The sequence below is a fragment of the Myotis yumanensis genome, unplaced genomic scaffold, assembly GCF_028538775.1.
Source record: "Myotis yumanensis isolate MYYU_CA2020_CCGP unplaced genomic scaffold, mMyoYum1.0.hap1 SCAF_5, whole genome shotgun sequence".
NCBI classification, from domain to species: Eukaryota; Metazoa; Chordata; class Mammalia; order Chiroptera; family Vespertilionidae; genus Myotis; species Myotis yumanensis.
The window spans coordinates 6,769,782-6,789,493 of NW_027223756.1; the positions used below are offsets into that span (position 1 = coordinate 6,769,782).

Here is a 19,712-nt window from a genome sequence, read left to right on the forward strand (position 1 = left end):
AGCCTTAGGAGGACCCTAATTAAGTTAATAACAATGTACCTACCTATATAGTTTAAGTTTAAAAAATTTGGCTCTCAAAAGAAATTTCAGTTGTCGTACTGTTGATATTTGGCTCTGTTGACTAATGAGTTTGCCGACCACTGACCTAGGGCAAAGGAAACTAAGGAGACAATAAACACGCGGGACTCCATCAAAATAAAAAGCTTCTGCACAGCAAGAGAAACCACCATCGAAATGAAAAGGGAGCCCTCTGTCAGGGAGAACATATTCACCAATGATACATCTGGTAGGGAGTTAATATCCAAAATACAGGAAGCCCTCATACAACTGAACAAAAGGAAGACAAACAATCCAATTAAAAACTGGGCAGAAGGCCTGGATAGACATTTCTCCAAAGAGGACATACAGATGGCCAAGATACATATGAAAAAAATGCTCAAAGTCAGTAATCATCAGAGAGATGCAAATTAAAACCACAATGAGATATCCCCTCACACCTGTCAGAATGGCTAACATAAAAAAATCAACAAACAACAAGTGCTGGCGAGGATGCGGAAGAAAGGGAACCCTAGTCCACCGCTGGTGGGAATGCAGATTGGCGCAGCCACTATGGAAAACAGTATGGAGTTTCTTCAAAAAATAAAAACTGGAACTTACGTTTGACCCAGTGATCCCACTTCTGGAATAGATCCTAAAAACCCTGGAACACCAATCAGAAATAATATATGCACCCTCATGGTCACAGCAGCATTATTTACAACAGCTAAGATTTAGAAACAGCCCAAGTGTCAGTCAGTAGAAGAATGGATAAAAAATCTGTGAGACATGTACACAATGGAATACTATGCAGCAGTAAAAAAGGAGGGATCTCTCACCCTTTGGGACAGCATGGATGGCCCTGGAAAATATTATGCTAAGTGAAATAAGCCAAACTGAGAAAGACACATATCACATGATCTCACTTATTTGTGGAATCTAATGAACAAAATGAATTGACCGACAAAATAAGTCTTGAAACATGAAGGCATGGAACAGACTGACATACCTCCATACGGGGATGGGGGACGAGAAGAGATAAACCAAAGATCTTATATACTTATATGCATAGCCCATGGACAGGGGAAAAAGTATGGTGAAGACCTGGGAGGGTGGGTAGGGCTGGAAGGAGGGGGGTCAATGGGAGACATCTGTAATACTATCAACAATAAAAAATATACATATTAAAAAATAAAGTACTGCATCTTTATAGACGTGAAGAGTTTGGGCTTCAGACTCAGACGTGTGTCAGTTCAAACCTGGGCTTTGTTCCTTATTTGCTGAGGGCCTTGGCCAGTTCGGACACTCTCTGTGCCCAGTTTTCCAGGTCCCTATGAGAATAGAAAGAGTGCCTCGCTTTTATGATGTTCAGGATTATTAGGTTGATGAACTGAGACAACGCAGATAAAGTGCTTGCCACCATGCCTGGCACGGAACACTCAATAAATGATGGCGAATATTAACATTTCACGCTCAGTTCTCCTGAAGATCTGAGCGACAAATCACCCTCAAAGGTACATGCACTTGAAAACTGGACATAAAGCCGCAGGAATGAATTAGTAATGGTGGACTTGCAGAGGGAAAGAATTAGGACACAGTACAGGGCAGAACCATCCTTGGAGGGGGACTCAGGAAGTAATGGTCATTATGACATCTGGCAATCTATTTCTTCCCCTCTCTTTTAACTTTTTATTTGAAAATGATTTTAAACTTACCTAAACGTAAATCTACCCATTAGATTTATATATTGTTAATATCTTGCCTCATTTGCCTCCCCCCTCCCCTCTCTCTTTCTCTCTCTCTCTCTACACACACACACACACACATTTTTTTTTCCTGAACCACAGGGAGATGTTCCATATATCATGATCTTTTCCCTCTGAGTACTTGACTATGTGTTTTCCAAAGATGAAGATATTCTCTTACATAATCATAATCATAAATTCAAGATGACAGAACATTTTTATCTGATCTACCATCCACATTCCAGTGCTGTCAGGTGGCCGCGCAAGGCCCCGCCCAGCACTTTCCCCTTCAGCGCAGTTCCAGCATCAGGCTTGGCATTTCCTTGTCCTACCTCCTCGGTCTCTTTTAAGATGGAGCACCTCCATCTTTTCCTCTGTTGGCATCAGCCTCTTTCTGGAAAAACAAACAAACAAAGAAGAGGGCATCGGATAGATGTGGGTTTGAATCCTGGCCTTATCACTCAGGAGCTGAGTGCCCCGAACAAGCTACTTCTCTTCCCTGAGCCCCAGTGTTCTCATCTGCTAGATGGGAACAGTAATAATATATGGTGACAATTCAATGAAGTCGTGTGTGGCCCTGAGGCATTGAACAGGGAGACCAGTAAATGATCAATACATGTGGTTGATGTAATTACCGATGCGTCAGCGATTAATATAATGTAATTAGTTCTGGCTCTGCCACTTCCTTGCTGTGTGACCTTAAGGATGTTGCTTTGCCTCTCAGAGACCCGATGTCCTGGGCTGTACAGATGGGGCTTTTAAGACCTTCCTCCTGGGATTGAAGGAGACAGCGCAGGCGAAGCACCCAGTTAAAGGCTGGTGCGTAGAGGGGTTTCATTAATGCCAGTTCCCTTTCCCCGTGTGGATGCCCACGAGCCTCTATCAGCAATAGATCCTCCTGCCTCCACTTCTATCAGCTCCCGTTTCTGCAGAATTTTCCAAAGGCAGGCGCAGACTTTGTGGAAATTCACTCCAGGGACAAAGCCCTCGCAGCAGCAGGTGCTACCCTGTGGGAGTTCTGAATCCTGGAGATGACCCGCTGTCTGAAGGAGCAACTGGAGACCTGCCCCCTCCCCCGAGGTTTCCTGCCCAGAGTATTTTGGAAAAAATCTTCTCTCTGTTGGTCAAACAAACTACCCTCGTGGGTGTGGTGGATGCGGTGGGGGGATGGGGCCTGGGGTGGTGGCGCTCACAGGGTGCGGGTGACTCATTTGTGATTGAAATTAGAGTCTGATCTCTGGGGCCTTCAGGGAAACTGACTGGTGACTGCCCCAAGCAGAGCCCTCCTGGTCTTGCTGGGGCCTCTTCCCAGCAGCCAGGTATTGGCTCAGCACCACCTCCTCTGAGAAGCCTTCCCTGGCCGCTGCTTCTAATGTTACCCTCTCCCACCACCACGGTCACGGCCCTGTTTTATTGTTTGCTTAACACTGAGCACTGTCAGAGAGCTGGTCTGATTTACTTGTCTACCCGACTCTTGTCTGTGTCCCCACTGGGACGTAAGCCCCAGTTATCAGGGACCCTGCAGGGACTGGGCAGTGTTCCTCTCTGTCCATCCCAAGCCCATGGCACGGTAGCCTGGTCCTGATCTGCAGGCACACAGATGGACGGGTTGGGACTGAGTTAGGAGGGTCATGACATTTGACCTCTGGGAGCAGGGATGAAATGTCCTCTTTTCCTTCTTTAATCAAAGTTGGTTGTCATGACCCCTCCAGCCCACCTAGATGAGAAAGCCCTGGGACCGCTCCTTTCTCCACCATCTTCTCAAACACGGATGCCATTCCTTGCCCAAATGAGCTGCAAGTGAAAAAAAAAAAAAGGATTGGTGGATGCGAAATGAAGTTACTGATTTGGTTGTTAAAACTCAAGAAAGTCACTCCAGGTGTAGGACTGACATGAGCTAGTCTGGGAAGGGCATTACCGCCCCATCTTCCACCTCTCCTCTCATACCCCACAGGGCGTGGGATCAGGACTTGGGGGCTGAATCCCAGTCGAGCAACAAGTCATCTGTGTGACTTGGGTCAATGCTGTCTCCTCTCTCATCCATCAGGCTCTTCATCTGTGAGTCAGGACCTCAGTGCCTTCCTCATGGGTGAGGACCGAGTGACCTACCCTCACCAGGGCCCCAAGCACAGGCACGGAGGGCTTTCCTGATGGGCTCGGGCAGGTTAGGGGAGAGTTTAGGTTCAAGGCCTCTGGGGACAGACAGACCTGAATTTGTATCTCGACTCTCCTTCTTACAAGCCAGTGACTGTGGACAATGCACTTCACTCTGTCAAGCCTCTGTTTTCTCATCTGCGAAATGGCTATATTCATACCTGCATATTTCCTAGGGCTGCTGGGATCATCAGCTAGAATATATATTTTTTACACAAAATATCATTCAGGTAACTGTTACTGTTTAAAGCAGGGGTGGGGAACCTTTTTTTCTGCCAAAGGGGCCATTTGGATATTTATGACATCATTCTTGGACCCTACAAAATTATCAACTTAAAAATCAGCCTGTTATAGTTGGTCATTTAATTAACTCACTGCTAATGCCTTGGCAGGGCCAGAACAAATGATTTCTCGGGCCTTCTAGGGTCTGCGGGCCGGACATTCCCCACCCCTGGTTTAAAGCCTCATACATTTAGAACCTTCTCAGACAGAATTGAAACTATCACGGTGACCGAATCGCTAAATAAAGTCACAGATTTGTTACTCAACCAAGTCCGTGAAAGTAATCGGCATCATTCATTGCCAGGCTCCTGTTAAACAAAGGAGCTGATAGATAACTTTACCACATGGGGGCGCAGGAGGCAGGAGGCAGGGGGCGGGGGGCGGGGGGCTGATGCTGCAGTGACAGAGAAAAGGTGGATGCCACTGCTCCCCATATTTCCTCTGCTGTCCTTCCTCTTTGCAGCCTCCCTTTGCCCAGAGCAACGTGCTTCATCCACTTACTCAGCCTCACCCGCATCTGCCTTTAGGAAGCGCATCGGCCACACCTGAGACTCCTGGTCCTGAGGTGCGCTGGTCAGGTGAGGGCCTCAGGGGGCCTGGCCCTCCAAATGCATCCCTGCAGTCTGGTCTGTCCGTGGACGAGGAGGGTGGCCTGTGGCTGAGGGCGGCGGCTGGAAGTGACCTTCCTCACTCGCCTCCACGAGTTTGTTTGCGAGAACACAGACCCACCAGTGGCCTCCGACAATATGTGTTCCGACATCATGGAAGGGACGTATTTTGCTCAGAAACATGCCCTGTTAGTTGTTGAAACCTCTTTTGCATTCCCCGAAACAAATGACGGTGCTGTATTTTCTTTTGGGGGGCAGTCAATACAAGTCTTTCATGTTGACAATGACAATATTATATTCTGCGATCTATTTGCATTTCTTTCTTTTGCGGGTTTCATTGCTTGGTATAAATCCCCAGGCTGAAGCGAATGAAGCTTCACTGGGGAGAAGCAGTGCGTCTTACCATAGGGCTGGGCAGCTCCCCGCGCAAGGTGTCGCCGACAGGGCTTGGCTTTTGCCAAGATGCACAGGTAGGAAGCTGTGCCCGTGTGCGCCCGTGTGTGCCCGTTCGGCGTGTGCACGCGAAGCCTAGAAGGATTTTCTATGGATCCACAAACTGTGTTTCCAAGGAGGAGCCGGTCTGAGCACACGCCGCTTCCATGTGCTACGCATGGCCCATCCCGCCAGGAGGCCCTGAGGGAAGGGTTGCAGCTGCTTGAGCTCTGCCCGGAGCTCTGGGCCGTGTGCTGGGCAGAAAGCTGAACCAAGACTGAGACAGAGAAGCATCTAGATACCTGTAGAGGAGCGCGCCTCTCTCCACGCTCCTGGGGGTCTCCTGGATATTTCTGAGCGTAAGAGTGTCTTCTCCCAGCAGGCAGGTCAGTACGTTTCTGAGCTAAATGAGGACACAGCCTCAGCCAGGGTTAGTATTTACCAGCCGCCCATGGAGCACTGACTATGGGCTATGCTTTGCATGAAGCACCTCCTCATTTAAGCCTCACAACCGTCCCAGGAGGTAGGTGCTGCTGTTCTCTCCATTGTACAGATGGGGAACCTGAGGCCCAAGGCTCCACAGCTGGTAACTTGCAGAGTAGAGAGTCAACCCCTGGGCAACTGGGAGTTATCTGTGGGAGGAGGAAATGTGTCATCTCTGCTTGCTGGGAGCAGCCATTGGCGATGTTTATGAGATCACTCCTATGCCATGAATAAAAATTTCAAGAAAGAATGAATGAGTGGCTTGAATGGGGGTCATTGTATCTGTTGGGTTGTCTGGCATATGTAAATTTCCATAATGTCTTTCTATTTCAGCGAAGGCTGTCTCCTTTCCTCCTTGTCTAGTGGAGTTTCCTAGGTGTAGAAGTTTCCCAGGAGCATTTGTGAGCAGGTATGTCTATGCGTGGTCGGCTCTGTTAATTTCATCCCAAATCCTTTGGAAAAGCGCAGAGTCCCTGCTTCAGCTCCATTGGGAAGGGCTGGGCAGCTCAGTTCAGTTCGTCAGAGCATCTTCCTGATACGCCAAGGTTGCGGGTTTGATCCCCAGGCAGGGCACATACAAGAAGCAACCAGGGAATGCATAAATAAATGGAACAGGTGAATGTTTCTCTCTCTCTCACCCTCTTCCTTTTTTTTCTCTCTAAAAATCAATTTAAAAAATTTGAGGACACCTGAGTTCTAGATTGGTTAGGGTAAGAAAATGGGTCTTCTAAGTATTCAACCTGTGTTTTCCTTTTTAGTGAGTTATTGGGGTGACACTGGTTAACACAATTGTATAGGTTTCAGGTGCACAATTCCTAACACATTGTCTGCACACTGTATTGTGTGTCCACCACCCCAAGTCAAGTCTCAGGCCATCACTTTCAAAGGAAAAGTTCTGTGGTTTGGATTATTAAAGTCATAAGTGCTTATCTAATTGTATTTCAAGCCCATTTATCATTTTTTTTTGAGTCTAAGGAAGATTCACTCAGTCAGAAGGGGTGGAATTAATAAATGATTCCCTTTTAACTCGGCCTGGGCCTCATTCGAACGCCCGTTTTCAACTTGAGCTTGTAAGTATGGCATTTGTGAGTGAAATTGCCCTTGTATGTTCAGGGTAATTGAATCCCATTTTTCACTTTCCATTTCCCTCTAGAAAAATAAAAACGTTTACAGAGTTTAGCTTCTCAGTGGGGGATTTTCTAAGGTGGGAACTTCAGCAGCATAAGAGAGGCCGGTGTGGCCATGACATTCAGGACGGGCTGTTAGGCCTGTGCTCGGCCCATGGACGGGCCACCTCAGGCAGTTTCGAAGATCAGATGGATTTCTCTGTTTTCACTGGAAACACCAAAGGAATGTCCACACCCTGTGCTTGTATCAGGGCTGGGGGGTGAGAAAGCTAGAGTTCTGGCCAGATTTTCATCATCCATGGAGTGGCTCAGGGCAGTACTTACTGATCAGAGGCAGACCACATGCTAAATCAGCTTGGGTCAGGGTCTCCGAAAATGCTGGACAAATGAGAGTTGACTTTAGGTGGCACTTGGATAGCGTTGCGTCACATAGTGATATGGGATTATCTTTCCAACTGTCTTTCAATCCTGATTAAATCAAGGACACAGTCTCGGTATGATGCTTTATCTTTAACATTGTTCTTATCTGTTCTTTTAAAAATAAAGGCAGACCGGGCCTGAATGCGGGCCTTTAGAAGCTTATGGCTTCTGGTTTGGATTCAATAACATGGCTTTCTTTTTCATTGTTTTGCTTGTACGATGACCTTTGATTGCTGGCAGTTTTGAAGAGAAATATGTGAAGTTTCATTGTAAGACAGATGGGTTGAAGATTTTGTTTACTGTTAAGTAAATGACTGTGTTCAAAGCACTTCGAACACCGGGCCTGACGCACGACAACACTAATTGTATATGGAGGACTCGCTCTGCAGCCAGCAGTGTCCTGCTTCTTACACGTGCTCCCAAGGTGTTGTCACAATCACCCTGTGGATAGGTACTGTTATTTCCTCTGACTTAAGGACACGGAGTCTAAAGCTCAGAGAGGTGCAGAACTCGCCTGCATGTCATGTGGGCCCTCGCATTTCAGATGCACTCATCTCAGTGGCCGAGCGGGAGGTGAAAGGAGGTAGGTTTCTCCTGGACTCACAGATGCGATTTCCAGTCTGCCCTCTGCCCTCACTAGCTGTGCCCCCCGAGCTTCAGCTTTCCCATCTGCAAAGTGGGTGTTATGAGCAGTGGGAGGGAAATGGTGCCTTTTGTTTCCTCCGACAGGGTGGGCGATGTGGCTGATGGTCACGCAAACGGTAAGACAATACAGAGCTGATCCCTGGGCTGAGCCTGGCGGAGAGCAGGTCCCTTCCGCCGAGGTTAGTTGGGCTCTGTGTTCTCATTGTCCGGCTCTGAGTTGGCCGCTGGGTGGGTGGGAAGGTGAGATGTGGTTCACACCCCTGCAACCTGGTGAAGAAATACGTTCCCGGGGCCAGAAAACCAAGCGGACGCATCTGGCCGGGATGGCCCAGCAGCATGAAGGTCAGAGTTTGTGCTCCAAGCGGCTTCCCCCTTCTCAGGCTGCAGAGCTTTGGCAAGGTTCTGCATTAAGCTTAATTAAAATTCACTCTTAATTGGGGCCATTACTTCAAATCAACTCTACGTAATGAAGCTGTGTAATCATAATTAAGCTCCAGAAATAGAATTAGGAAGCCAAGCACGGGCGGGCCCAGTGCCAGGGGCGACAGGGAGGGGACTTCTGGAATCACCGAGTTTTCAGATAGTCACGGCCGCTGAGTGCAGTGACGGGAGGAACCTCAGCGGCCCCACCATCAGGACAAGGAACTCACCAGAAAGAGGGTTTGGGATACAGGGAACCCCGAGAGGCAAAGCTTGAGCGGCACCAGGCAGAGGGGCCCAAGTGGTGATGAGAGCAGGGTCCCCTGGCGAGGAGGCCCAGGCTGTGCTCCGAACTTTTGGGTTAGACAAGGGCAAGTCTGCTCTCCAGCAACTGTGTCCCCCGCTGGGAAGTCAGGGCCAAGGGCAGCTGTTTCCAAACAAGGACATCTCTCTCCCAACTCACGCAGGGCTCTCCTCAGGGGGTTTCCTGGCAGGCAATTCAGGGGCAATGCCTCTGCTTGTGTGACCCTCTGCTTGAGGGCATGTGAGGCACTTACCTTTGCAGTTGTTGGCGCCGCCGTTTGGGAGGTAGGTTCTCTTTTCACGCAGAAGAGTTACCCGCCCCCACGCTGGTAAGCATGAAGAGTGGGAGTGTGGGTTTTGGAGTGAGATGATCAGAGGTTGAACTCCGGATGTGCCGATGACCAGCCACGTGTCTAGGGCAGTATTTACCCCACTCTCCGTTTCTCCATCTGTCATGAGAGAATTATAATGGAAGACGTCTCAAAGGCTATTCTCACAATGATATATACACCCAAAGCACTTCGAACACCGGGCCTGACGCACGACAACACTAATTGTATATGGAGGACTCGCTTTGTAGACAGCAGTGTGCTGCTTCTTACACGTGCTCCCAAGGTGTTGTCACAATCACCCTGTGGATAGGTACTGTTATTTCCTCTGACTTAAGGACACGGAGTCTAAAGCTCAGAGAGGTGCAGTAACTCGCCCAAGGTCACACAGTAAGTAAGTGGCCATTAGTAAGAGCTGCACCAATGGTATTATAATAAAGGTGCTCTATGTGCCTATGCATTTGATCTGCTGGTCAGAATTAGTTAGATCTACAGACAACACATGCCCAAAAGTTCTACACAGGCCCTAAGGGAAGTCACTCAGCCAAGCTTGTCCCAAGTCTGTGGCTCTAACTCAGCCAGAGGAGGCCAGGCATTTGGGCTCTGAGAGGGTGGAGCTGTGGGTGCTGATTCCAGAGCTGTGGGGTTGGAAGGAAAGAGACAACGAGAGACAGCGTCACCGAGTATCTGTTTTTTTACTTGGCTTGTCAGTTGTCCTTGCTCAGGAGACCTTGGGAGCCACCCTCAGGAGTGGTGAGGGGAAGTCTAGGCACCTGAGCCGAAGAAGAGCTGTGTCCCCCCTTGAACCTCCAGTTGTCCAGAGCATGGCTCATACTTCTTATGCCACCTTCATGAATGCCCACTGGGTGCCTGGAATAGAGTTGGGCCACAGTTGGCATCAAAGCCCCATGAGTCAGAAATGACCACTCCCATTCTGCAGATGAGGAAACTGAGACTCACAGAAGCAAAGCGCTTGGCTCACTGGCCAATGGGAAATGCATTCTTTGAACCTGGATTTGGGTTTTTAATTCATTCTACCAAACCCCATCCTGTCCCAGAGATACTGCCCAGCTGGAGTGCCTCCCGGACTCTTTCCCTGCTCACCACGGAGCCAGGCCAGCGGGAAGGACCTCTCTGCCCTCAGACTCAGAACCAAATATGCCTTTGGTGCCAGGAAGGTCCTGCAGTTCATGTTTCCTAAACAGCCCCAGGCGGTCATTCTGCTTGCATGCCTCCAGTGATGGGGACCTCACCACTTACTGACTTAAATCCTTCACTTTGGATTAGAGCAGGAGGGAAATTTGGCCTCGGCCTGATATTCCTGAAGGACCTCCAATTCAGACTTTGGATGTCATCGCTACATGAGCTCTATACCAGTTACTGTATGGAAAGTGCTCATCTGTTAAATGTAAATGGTTCGATCATATTTATCACTTTTTTTTTTTTTTGCAAAGCTGTGTTCCTATTTCCTCATCTTATATTATTATTTTCTTTATGTACCAGGAACGTGAATCAAGAAAGAAAACATGAGTTTCCCGGTCCACTCCCCATGCCCAGGAGACCCCGAACATTAACAAGAACATTCTTGTTGGGCCCTAACCTGTGTATTTGCAATGTTTCTGCTCCCTGGTGAGGCTGTGGTGTGGGAATTAGAGGGAGGTCTTGCTCTGATAGAGAAAGGTTCAAGTTCACTGCCCAGGACCAGCTTTAGACAGCCAGGAAGCCTGCTGTTTTGGAGAGGAGGGTAAATGGTGGAGTGGGGGGGGGGGGGGGGGAGGCTGGTGGCCAACTCAGTTGCTCAGAATCTTGTGAGGAATGGTAGCAACTTCCTGGTGCCCGTGCCAGGCTGCCCCACAGCACAGTTGAGGGGCCCCCTGCCCGCGGTAGTCTATGTGAATGCCTCCCTATGGAGTTGGGCTACGCGGAGACCCCGATGCCAACCCCAGAGAGCACCACAGAGGGAGCTAACGCCACCTCAGAGGACTGAACCCCAATTTGCAAAGGTGTCACAGACACGGGCTCACGAGGAGGCCACGTCCCTCTCCCAGCTGTGACCCCTTTGTCCTCTACCCCGAGAGCCTCGGCCTCTATTTACACTAAATAGACGCAGCGCCATTTGCCGGTTGCTGTATTTTGGGCAAGCCCAGCTGGAGGCCCCCGCAGCCAGTCTGAGCAGGCAGCCGGCCGGGCGGAGGTCACGAGGAAGGGCCTGCTCTTCCAACAAAGTTTAGCAAACACCTTATCTCCCCAGAGCAGGTGAGGTAATGTTTATGAAAGATCGCTCTGTCCCCTTCCACCGGGCGGGGGTGCAGCTGTGACCAACCCATGCCCCATGGACTCCCCTCAGCTACCCTGCCTCCCCCCGTGCAAGCCCACAGAGCCCCAGTGTCCTCGCCTGTAAAGGGGACCCAGCTCGTGCGGTCTCCCTGGCGATGAAACAAAGCCCGCACATAGGGCTGAGCACGGCGCTCTGCGAACAGGCCATCCTCAGCAAGCATCACCACGGTCACCATCCCGGCTCCAGTGCGCCAGGCCTGCTGTTTGGGAGCCAGGCTCTCACAGATGTGGCACAGCTGGGCTCTGAACACACTCGTCCAGTCTCAAAGCCAATGACCTCACCCCGACCAGCCTCTGCGTTTTCCCTCAAAACAGCCTGAATTTCCTCCCAACCTCCCCCTGTGGTCTTGCCAAGAAGAAAATCTAGTTTTCCATGAACACCGAGGAGAAATGAACCCGTTTCCAAGAACCTCAGAGGACGATGGGTGCGTCTTTCCTGCAGGGTCTTCGGCTTCAGCCACCATGTGTGTCTCCCGGTGCAGGGAATTCCTCCCACAGCCTGTGACCTCTAGCAGACTCAAGGGCAAAGTTCAAACCAGCCGCTGTGCCCCACACCCTCACTTCTGCAGCAAGACCCAAGGACTCCAGAGCAGCAGTTTTCATTTGACAATCGAAGACGCTGTTTATCATTTGGCTCCAAACACATTCTATGTTGAAAAATCTTGGCTAGCTATTACTTTATCGGCGTCAGTCAATGGCAAATTGTGTCCCATTCTATCCCAAATGAAGACCTCGGATTGGTGTGGGATGACCAGTGCACTGGCAGTGATTCGGTGCCCATCACCTGCCAGGGGGTCTGCTGGACAAGCACGTGATGGCCTTAGCTCATTGAATCCTCCCACCAACCCTCAGAGGTCACTACCTGCATCATCCCCACGGCACAAGTGCAGGGACCCGGGCTCAGGAAGGCCACCAAGCTAGGAAGGAGCAGAGCTGGGAAATCAGAGCTGGGCTGGGGAGGACCGTCACTGCCAACATACTGAGGCCGGCAGGGTAAGCACCCAGGCATGTGCGACCTGGAGCCCTTGAATGCCTCTGAGGGCCCTGCCAGGGTGGGCCTCCTCCAGGCGATGTCTCCCAGGGCTTTAGGTGGCTGAGGAGCTGTGAGGGTTAAGGTGAGACCCAGGAGGACCCCCAGCCATCCTGGGAAGCCTGGACTGGTGCACACAGGACTTCTCAGCACAGCACATGGGGACTGCTCACCCGACAGGACACAGGCTTCCCATAGCGGGGCAGGTTGGATCAGGTGACCCATGAGGCAAGAGAGAAGAGTGGTCAGCACAGGGGCTTGCAAACTGGGCAGGCAGGGATCCTTCCATCTGATAGGTCTGTGAACCGGAGCGAGGCTTCTGTGACTTGGTTTTATCACCTGTAAAATGGGTCAGTACAACCTACCCCAGTGTTGCTTCAGATGATTTGGTGAGAGAAGACGTTACCTGATGCCTGGAAGGCAGTAGGTGCTTGATAATTGAGAGTTGCCATTCTTACTACTGGGCGGGTGATGCTCTAAGAGTCTCCCTTGGTCATAAACTTGAAATATTAATTTCTGCCTCATCCAGAGGCTGGAGCACAGTAAGACAGGCTGTGGCTCTAGCCCTGGCCATGTCCAGCTCCAGAGCAGCCCTCCATGGGTCGTCGCTCCCACTTCACAGTCTGGGAGAGGCATGCGTTCTCTGTGCCAGGACAATGTGCTGGACAGTGGACCAGGAGAGCTGAAAAGCCAACCGACTCAAGGTAAGAGAGAAAAAGGAAGGATGGAAGAGAAGGGTGGGGAGAGAGATGGGAGAGAGATGCAGAGATGGTACTGGGAGGCGGGGTGTTGTGGCTGGTGAGGGACTCAGGGTCTGGCATCACATAGGCCTGGGCTAGATGCCTGGCTCTACCCTTCACCACTTGTAACTTTGGGCAAATCACCAACTCTCTCTGTGCCTCAGTTTTCTCATTTGTAAAATAGGGTTACGAATGGTTCCTCCCCCAGAAGTTTGTCTTTAGGGAAGCTATGATGAAATAACATACTAGGATGTAAAGCACAGTGCCTGGCTCGTCGTGCTCAATAAAACTGAGCCATAGCATCGTAGTAATTATCTCCTGGTCAAGTGATCCGCGCGTTCTCTCTAAGACCCATTTTACAGATAGGAAAGTCAAGGGGAGGAGCGGAACCGCGCCAACGTGTGGGTCCTTTCACTTGCACCCTGTTGCCACCTGGCTGGGCTGATTCCTGGCCTCCTGACCTTCCTCACCGCTGGGGCTGCCTGTCCCACAAAGAGACTTCCCCGCCTCTTCCAAGCTTGGACAGCGCTCAGCAGCAAAAGCTGCAGGAGCTGGCCTCTAGGGGGCAGCAGGACCTTGGAAACCAGGCTGGCTGCAAGACTGGGCTGAGCTGGCAGTGAGCTTCAGTCACACAAGAGGCAATGGGGGACCCTGGGGAGCTGGAGTCAGGGCTGGGGCTGCTAGAGAGGGGGAAGCAGAGGGGCACTGAGTGAGGATGCTGGCCACCTCTGCAGCCCCCTCTCCCAGCCAAGCCTGTCCAGTCCCTGCACCCATCCTTGTGCCATGGGGATTAAATGTGACACAATCCCAGCCCTCTAGGCCCGTGGTTCTCAACCTTCCTAATGCCGTGACCCTTTAATACAGTTCCTCATGTTGTGGTGACCCCCGACCATAAAATTATTTTCGTGGCTACTTCATAACTGTAATTTTGCTTCTGTTATGAATCGTCATGTAAATATCTGATATGCAGGATGTATTTTCATTGTTACAAATTGAATATAATTAAAGCATAGTGATTAATCACAAAAACAATATGTAATTATATATGTGTTTTCCGATGGTCTTAGGCGACCCCTGTGAAAGGGTTGTTCGACCCCCAAAGGGGTCGCGACCCACAGGTTGAGAACCGCTGCTCTAGGCAGTGAGAAGCCAGTGCAGCCTGGGGAGCAGCAGGGCCAGGGAGTGGGGGTGGCTGGGGGTGTGTCATGCTGGAGTGATCAGAAAAAGCATTTTCCAAGCCACAAGGACCACACAGAGCCCAGGGCGTTTTCTGGAACTGCTCGTGGACCCCTCGGGCCTCCGCCTACAGAACCGGCCCACCCCCATGTGTGGCTCTAGGGTCCTGTAGGGCCTTCCCCAGGCCTCTGCGACCGAAGGCCTGTTGTTTTGGCCAGTGGGCCAGGGGATCTTCGTGCAGGCTCATATCTGGCCGCCTCTGCTCTGTGCTGGCAGCAGAACTACCTCCCAGAAGGGCCACAGAAATGACAAATACCACTGCTCATTGCTCACCCCGTGCCAGGCCCTGAGCTAAGGGTTCTGTGGGTATTGTTCCATGCTTCCCCCCTTTCACAACAGTCCTTCATCTGCTCTTTACAGATGATGACCTGAACGGAGGCTCAGAGAGGTGAAGTGCCGTGCCCACGGGCACACAGCAGTCAGTACCTGAGGCAGCATCAGAATTCAGGGCTGTCTAGTTCCACAGCAGGAATGCTTTCACTCTCAGGGCACCCAAGCGGGGGTTGGAGAAGCAGCCAAAGCTGTGCCCAGCCCGGTGCCAAGGAAAGGAGGCAGCATGACCCTGGCCCTGCAGAGGGGTGCCCGCCTTGGACCCTGCACCACGGGGCCTGGCAAATATCAAACACTGAAACAATTAGACTTTAAAAAAAATTTGCTGACACAGGAGAGCTATACCTTCTGTTCTCTCCTCCGCATAGGCCTCTGTCCTCCTGAGGAGGAGGGAAGTGTCTGGGTCTAAGACTCCCTGGGGATCTGCCTTCAGACTCCAGCTCAGGGAAGCTGGGCTTTCCAGCTCTGCTTTCCTTGGCCGTTGGTTTCCAACCTCAGTTTCCCCATATGAAACATGGATCTCCTGCCTGCCTCTGGCCTCGCGGGCAATTTGCAAGGATTCCGTAAGGTCTCTGCAGTGCAAATGTCAGTCATTACTTCGGACACCGGCTCTGTGCTAACTTGCTTTGGGATCAGAAATTGGGATCAGTGCGGGGCGATCCCCTGATAACACTGTCTCTCTCCACCCCGCTAGTCAAATGAGATTCAAATAGTCCATTTGAATGGCCCTGTGATGACCCTGTAAAAGTCAGATAACTCAGATGGTCTCTCTCATTCCTGCGTCCTCAACCTATTCCATCTCTAATCTCTCCATCTCAGCTTCTTCTCTATTCAAATTAGTTATTTGAATGACTAGAAGCCAGCGCTTTCTTTCTAGGCTCCATGGCCCAGAACTTGCTGAGGAATTCTCCTCCGGGGTGTTGTTGATTGAGGGATGCTGGGGTTCCACTGTGCACAGGCCACCTAGGTGCCTGCCAGCTCACCCTGGTGGGCCCACGGGTCCTCACAAAGCATCTGCTTCCTCCCCTGCCTGAAGCGATAAGAAAAGGACTAGAGCAGGGGTGGACAAACTTTTTGACTCGAGGGCCACAATGGGTTCTTAAACTGGACCAGAGGGCCGGAACAAAAGCACGGATGGAGTGTTTGTGTGAACTAATATAAATTCAAAGTAAACATCATTACATAAAAGGGTACGGTCTTTTTTTTTTTTTTTTTTTTTTAGTTTTATTCATTTCAAACGGGCCGGATCCGGCCCACGGGCCGTAGTTTGCCCACGGCCGGACTAGAGGCAGGTGAGCATCCTTCGGCCTTCTAGACAGGCGAATCCCTTCTGTCTTTGGTCAAAGATGGCAATTAGCCAGGATGTTGATGGATCGGTAACACAGAGAACAGACAGCGACATTAATAATATTGATCGCTCCTGAGCAGAGAGTTGGCCCTCAGAGCTTCCCCAGCTGCCCTGCCACCGCACACCTCTCACTGGTGGAGTCTTTCTGGTCTTCCTGCACCTGACCTCTGCTCATGGCTCAACCCACGGTGGCAAACAGGAGGTGGTGACAGCTCTACGGCCCCCTGAGGTTGGATTGAAGTCTCAGAGTCCCCCAATTTGGGCAAGTGCTTCCTGCTCTTCGAGCCTCCATGTCCACATCTGTCTAGTGGGCACTCCCTCTCTCTGCTCCCCCAATCTAGGATTGATGGGGCTGGATGAGATCATTTGCAGAGGTGAGAGCTTAGAACTCTGTAGATGCAGACCTCACCTCCTGCCAAGTCTCCGGGGTTTTTTGAATGTTATTGTTTTGTAATCAACAAATCTCTGACTCATCGAGTGAGGGTACAAGAAGTACTTTCGATTTGGCTACCAATGGCACTCTCGGGCACTCTAACCCACACAGGGGCACGTGAACAAGGACAACTTTTGCTACAATAATTGCATTTGTCGGGGGCGGGGAACCTGAAGAACCCTACAAAATTCATACACATCAGTAGGGGAGAGGCGGAAGGAACTATGGCACATTCACAGTATTAGACTAAGAGGCATGAACAATAATAATCTTTTTCTCTTTCCACTGATCTGGGGAGATGGCCATGATGCATTCAGCGAAGAATGTCTACAGAAAAATGTGTGTAGTATGATTTTGTAAAAAGCAGACTACCTTCCTTTTCCCTCTACTCTATGGGAGGACATATATGTTGTTCTGAACCTACTAAGAGATATGGGAAGACCCACACCTGCGGCCAACATTGCTTACCTACAGGTAGCGCACAGAAGGGAGATGCCAGGGGAGAAAGGAGATTTAAGAGTCTATTACATTTATTTCTATTCACCTCTGAATTGCTTGCTTTTTTCCAGACATATTTGTCATTTCTTTTTGAAATGAAATGATAGTGTTAGAAGGCCACTGCACACAGGAGGCCCACGGTTAATGAAATGAGGAGATGCACGAAGTCTAATAATCCTACCACTTCACTCCTTTGAAACGAGAAATGTTTCCCAGTTTTAGATTTTCTACCCATATGCAAATGCCTCTGGTGGGGGCTGATAAAGCCGACCCTGGAGCTTGTCAGCTTCCGGCCAAGATCAAAACAAGTGTGTGTGTGTGTGTGTGTGTGTGTGTGCGCGCGCTTGGAGGGAGGAGGTGAGAAAATTGTCATCTGTCAGATGCCTTCTGTGTCTAGAAGCAGGCTAGGTGTCTACACACACCCACCTGGTTTACTGAATGCAGACACATCCTGCAGGGTAGCCATCAGCCTCATTTTATGAACAAGGAAACTAAGGCTTAAAGGGTTTGTGATGTGGATGCAAACACAGGCTGAGTCCAAGGCCAAGGCCCCAGTGCTCAGAAACGTCTGCTTTCAAACAATACTAGTGATGAGAGTAGAAGTGCACTCATGGAGCCCTAGCTCCATTTGACAGATGAGGAGACTGAGCTGCCACGGGGGATTGTGGAAGGACACAAACTCAGCAAGTGGAGAGAAGAAACCTGAACCCAGGCAGTGTGACTGCGGAACCTGCCCCTTCCACCCCGGGGGCACCCAGCAAGTCATCGCTGCAGGCCTGGCCCTAGAACCCCCCATCCATCACTCTTCCCACTGTGCTAGGCTGGTGCCTCTCACAGACGCGACCCCAGGTGGAGGGAGGCTGGGAGGCTTGCCTCGCTCTGGTTTCACCCCGGCTTGCTGGACAGATTCTAGTGAGGTTTCCAGGGGTGACTGTGGCCTTCTCAGGGTCAGCTCAGAGCGTCTGGTTCCCACATTGCCTTGGACTTCCTGCTGCCAGGACCAGCCGCTTGCTGCCCGGGCCTTGGTGCCTGGCCCACGGCGGCCGGGCAGCTCCCCAGGGCTTTGCCAGGAGGCAATCCTCATTTATCTAAGGCCGTGTGTGCCAGATCCACCCGTTTTCTTCCCACTGGACCTATTTGCGCCATTTCTGCCAACCACCCCACACATTATTTATTCACTAATTAAATTTAAATCATCCTACTGTTTAAACTAAAAAAGAAAAAGAACCCCACAACCCCCCCCCCCAAAAAAAACCAAAAAATAAACTTTATTTTTTTGTTGTTAATCCTCACCCGATGATATTTTTCCATTGATTTTTAGAGAGAGTCGAAGGGATGGAGAGAGACAGAGAGAGAAAGAGAGAAACATCAATGTGAGAGACACACATAGATTGGTTGCCTCCCACCTGACCAGGGCGGGGGATCCAGTCTGCAACCGAGGTACATGCCCTTGACCGGAATCGCAGACGCTCTACCCACTGAACCAAACCGGCTGGGGCTACACTCTATTTTTTAAGAGGGAACCTCTCATTGCTTTAAGTGGAAAAGCAGCCTGGCTTACCATAAGCTGAAGGTTCCTATAAAACCAAGGGGACTAAAGCAGAACCAAGCCGTCCAATCCCAGAGACACCCACCTCGGGAAAGCGCCTGCCCTCTGCTTGTTCAAACAAGACCATGACCTGGAGAGGCGGTCAAGACCCACCAGGCCCTACGGACACTTTCTCCTTGACCCACCCAAGGGCCTGAGAGGGAGCCGCCCACGTGACACCACCCATGTGCCTGGCATGCTCTGGGCCTCAGGGAAAGGCTCTTGGCCAGGGGCCGTCTTGCACCCTGATGACCAGGTGGCGCCCGTCCCTCAGACCACCCGGGGCCCTTGGTCAGCTCCTGGGGCTCCTTTGAAGGCTCCCCAGGAAAAGGTTGGTCCCAAGGAGGTGACATTACCTTCAATGGTCATATAGACCCTGAGAAGGGGCGTGGAATTAGGAGAGACAAACGCTGTATCTTTTCTGTCATCTAATTATCTTTCTAATATCAAGAAACTATTTGTAGATTAGTAATAATAATAATGATCATGAAGAATTTTTTGAGACTGTCTGGCATCCCACTGGTCTGTGCACCTGGGGACTGTGACCTGCCTGGGCTGCGGGAGGCAGCTCAGGTGAGCAGGTGTGAGTAGTGGCTGCTGCTCTTCCGTGTGACAGGGCTGGTCTCATTCAGCAGCGTGAGCCTGAGGGCGGGGGTGCGGGGAGCAGAGAGCAGGGCACGGCTGGGGTGCCAGTCCTCCCAGAGCTAGGGAGGCAGTGCAGCTCATCCTAGATGTCTAATCCAGGCTGGGCACCTGCCAAGGGGGCGATCTTTGGAAGTTACTCGACCCTCTGGGCCTTCTTGAGCACAGACAATCTACTTTAAAGAGTTGCTGTGAAGCTTACATGAGAGGCCGCCATGGGGCCCTGGTCCACACTGTGACTTCAGCGACTTGGCAGTCAGTGGCCTGTGCGAGGCTGGGCACCTCACATTCCCTCCCTGGACCTCAGTCCCCCCCAGAGCAAATCTAGGGCTAGCCAATCCGAAGTCCCCAGCTCGGCGCTCTGGCCAAGCCCGTCTGCAGACACGGTTCTGGAGGTTCCACAGGGTTTTCTGATCAGCTGCCAGCATGTGAAAACCAGGTGGCCACACAGAAACCTGGGTCTCGCACATCTTCTTGCACATCTCCCGAGACAGGCAGAGCTGAACGCATTGGGCCCACGTGGTTGGTACGTTTGCCGAGCGCTGG

At 50.9% G+C, this 19,712-nt stretch overlaps 2 long non-coding RNA genes across 6 annotated transcripts; one reads left to right on the forward strand and one right to left on the reverse strand.

Annotated features, from left to right (window-relative positions):
- Nucleotides 1-2,018: 2,018 nt before the first annotated feature.
- On the reverse strand, nt 2,019-8,973 carry LOC139010235 (uncharacterized). Of its 3 annotated transcripts, none has more exons than XR_011471490.1 (3): nt 8,910-8,973; nt 3,499-3,575; nt 2,019-2,175 (listed from the first exon to the last, which is right to left on the reverse strand). It is a non-coding gene; the product is annotated as an uncharacterized lncRNA (long non-coding RNA). The 3 variants fall into 3 exon arrangements; XR_011471489.1 differs by lacking the exon at nt 8,910-8,973 and adding an exon at nt 4,729-4,887; XR_011471488.1 differs by lacking the exon at nt 8,910-8,973 and adding an exon at nt 4,719-4,887.
- LOC139010234 (uncharacterized) lies at nt 5,213-10,724 on the forward strand. 3 transcript variants are annotated; one of them, XR_011471486.1, is made up of 5 exons: nt 5,216-5,643; nt 6,074-6,149; nt 7,528-7,870; nt 10,272-10,392; nt 10,488-10,724. It is a non-coding gene; the product is annotated as an uncharacterized lncRNA (long non-coding RNA). The 3 variants fall into 3 exon arrangements; XR_011471487.1 differs by lacking the exon at nt 7,528-7,870 and having other exon boundaries at nt 5,213-5,295; nt 10,043-10,392; XR_011471485.1 differs by lacking the exon at nt 7,528-7,870 and having other exon boundaries at nt 10,043-10,392.
- The last annotated feature ends 8,988 nt before the right edge of the window (nt 10,725-19,712 follow it).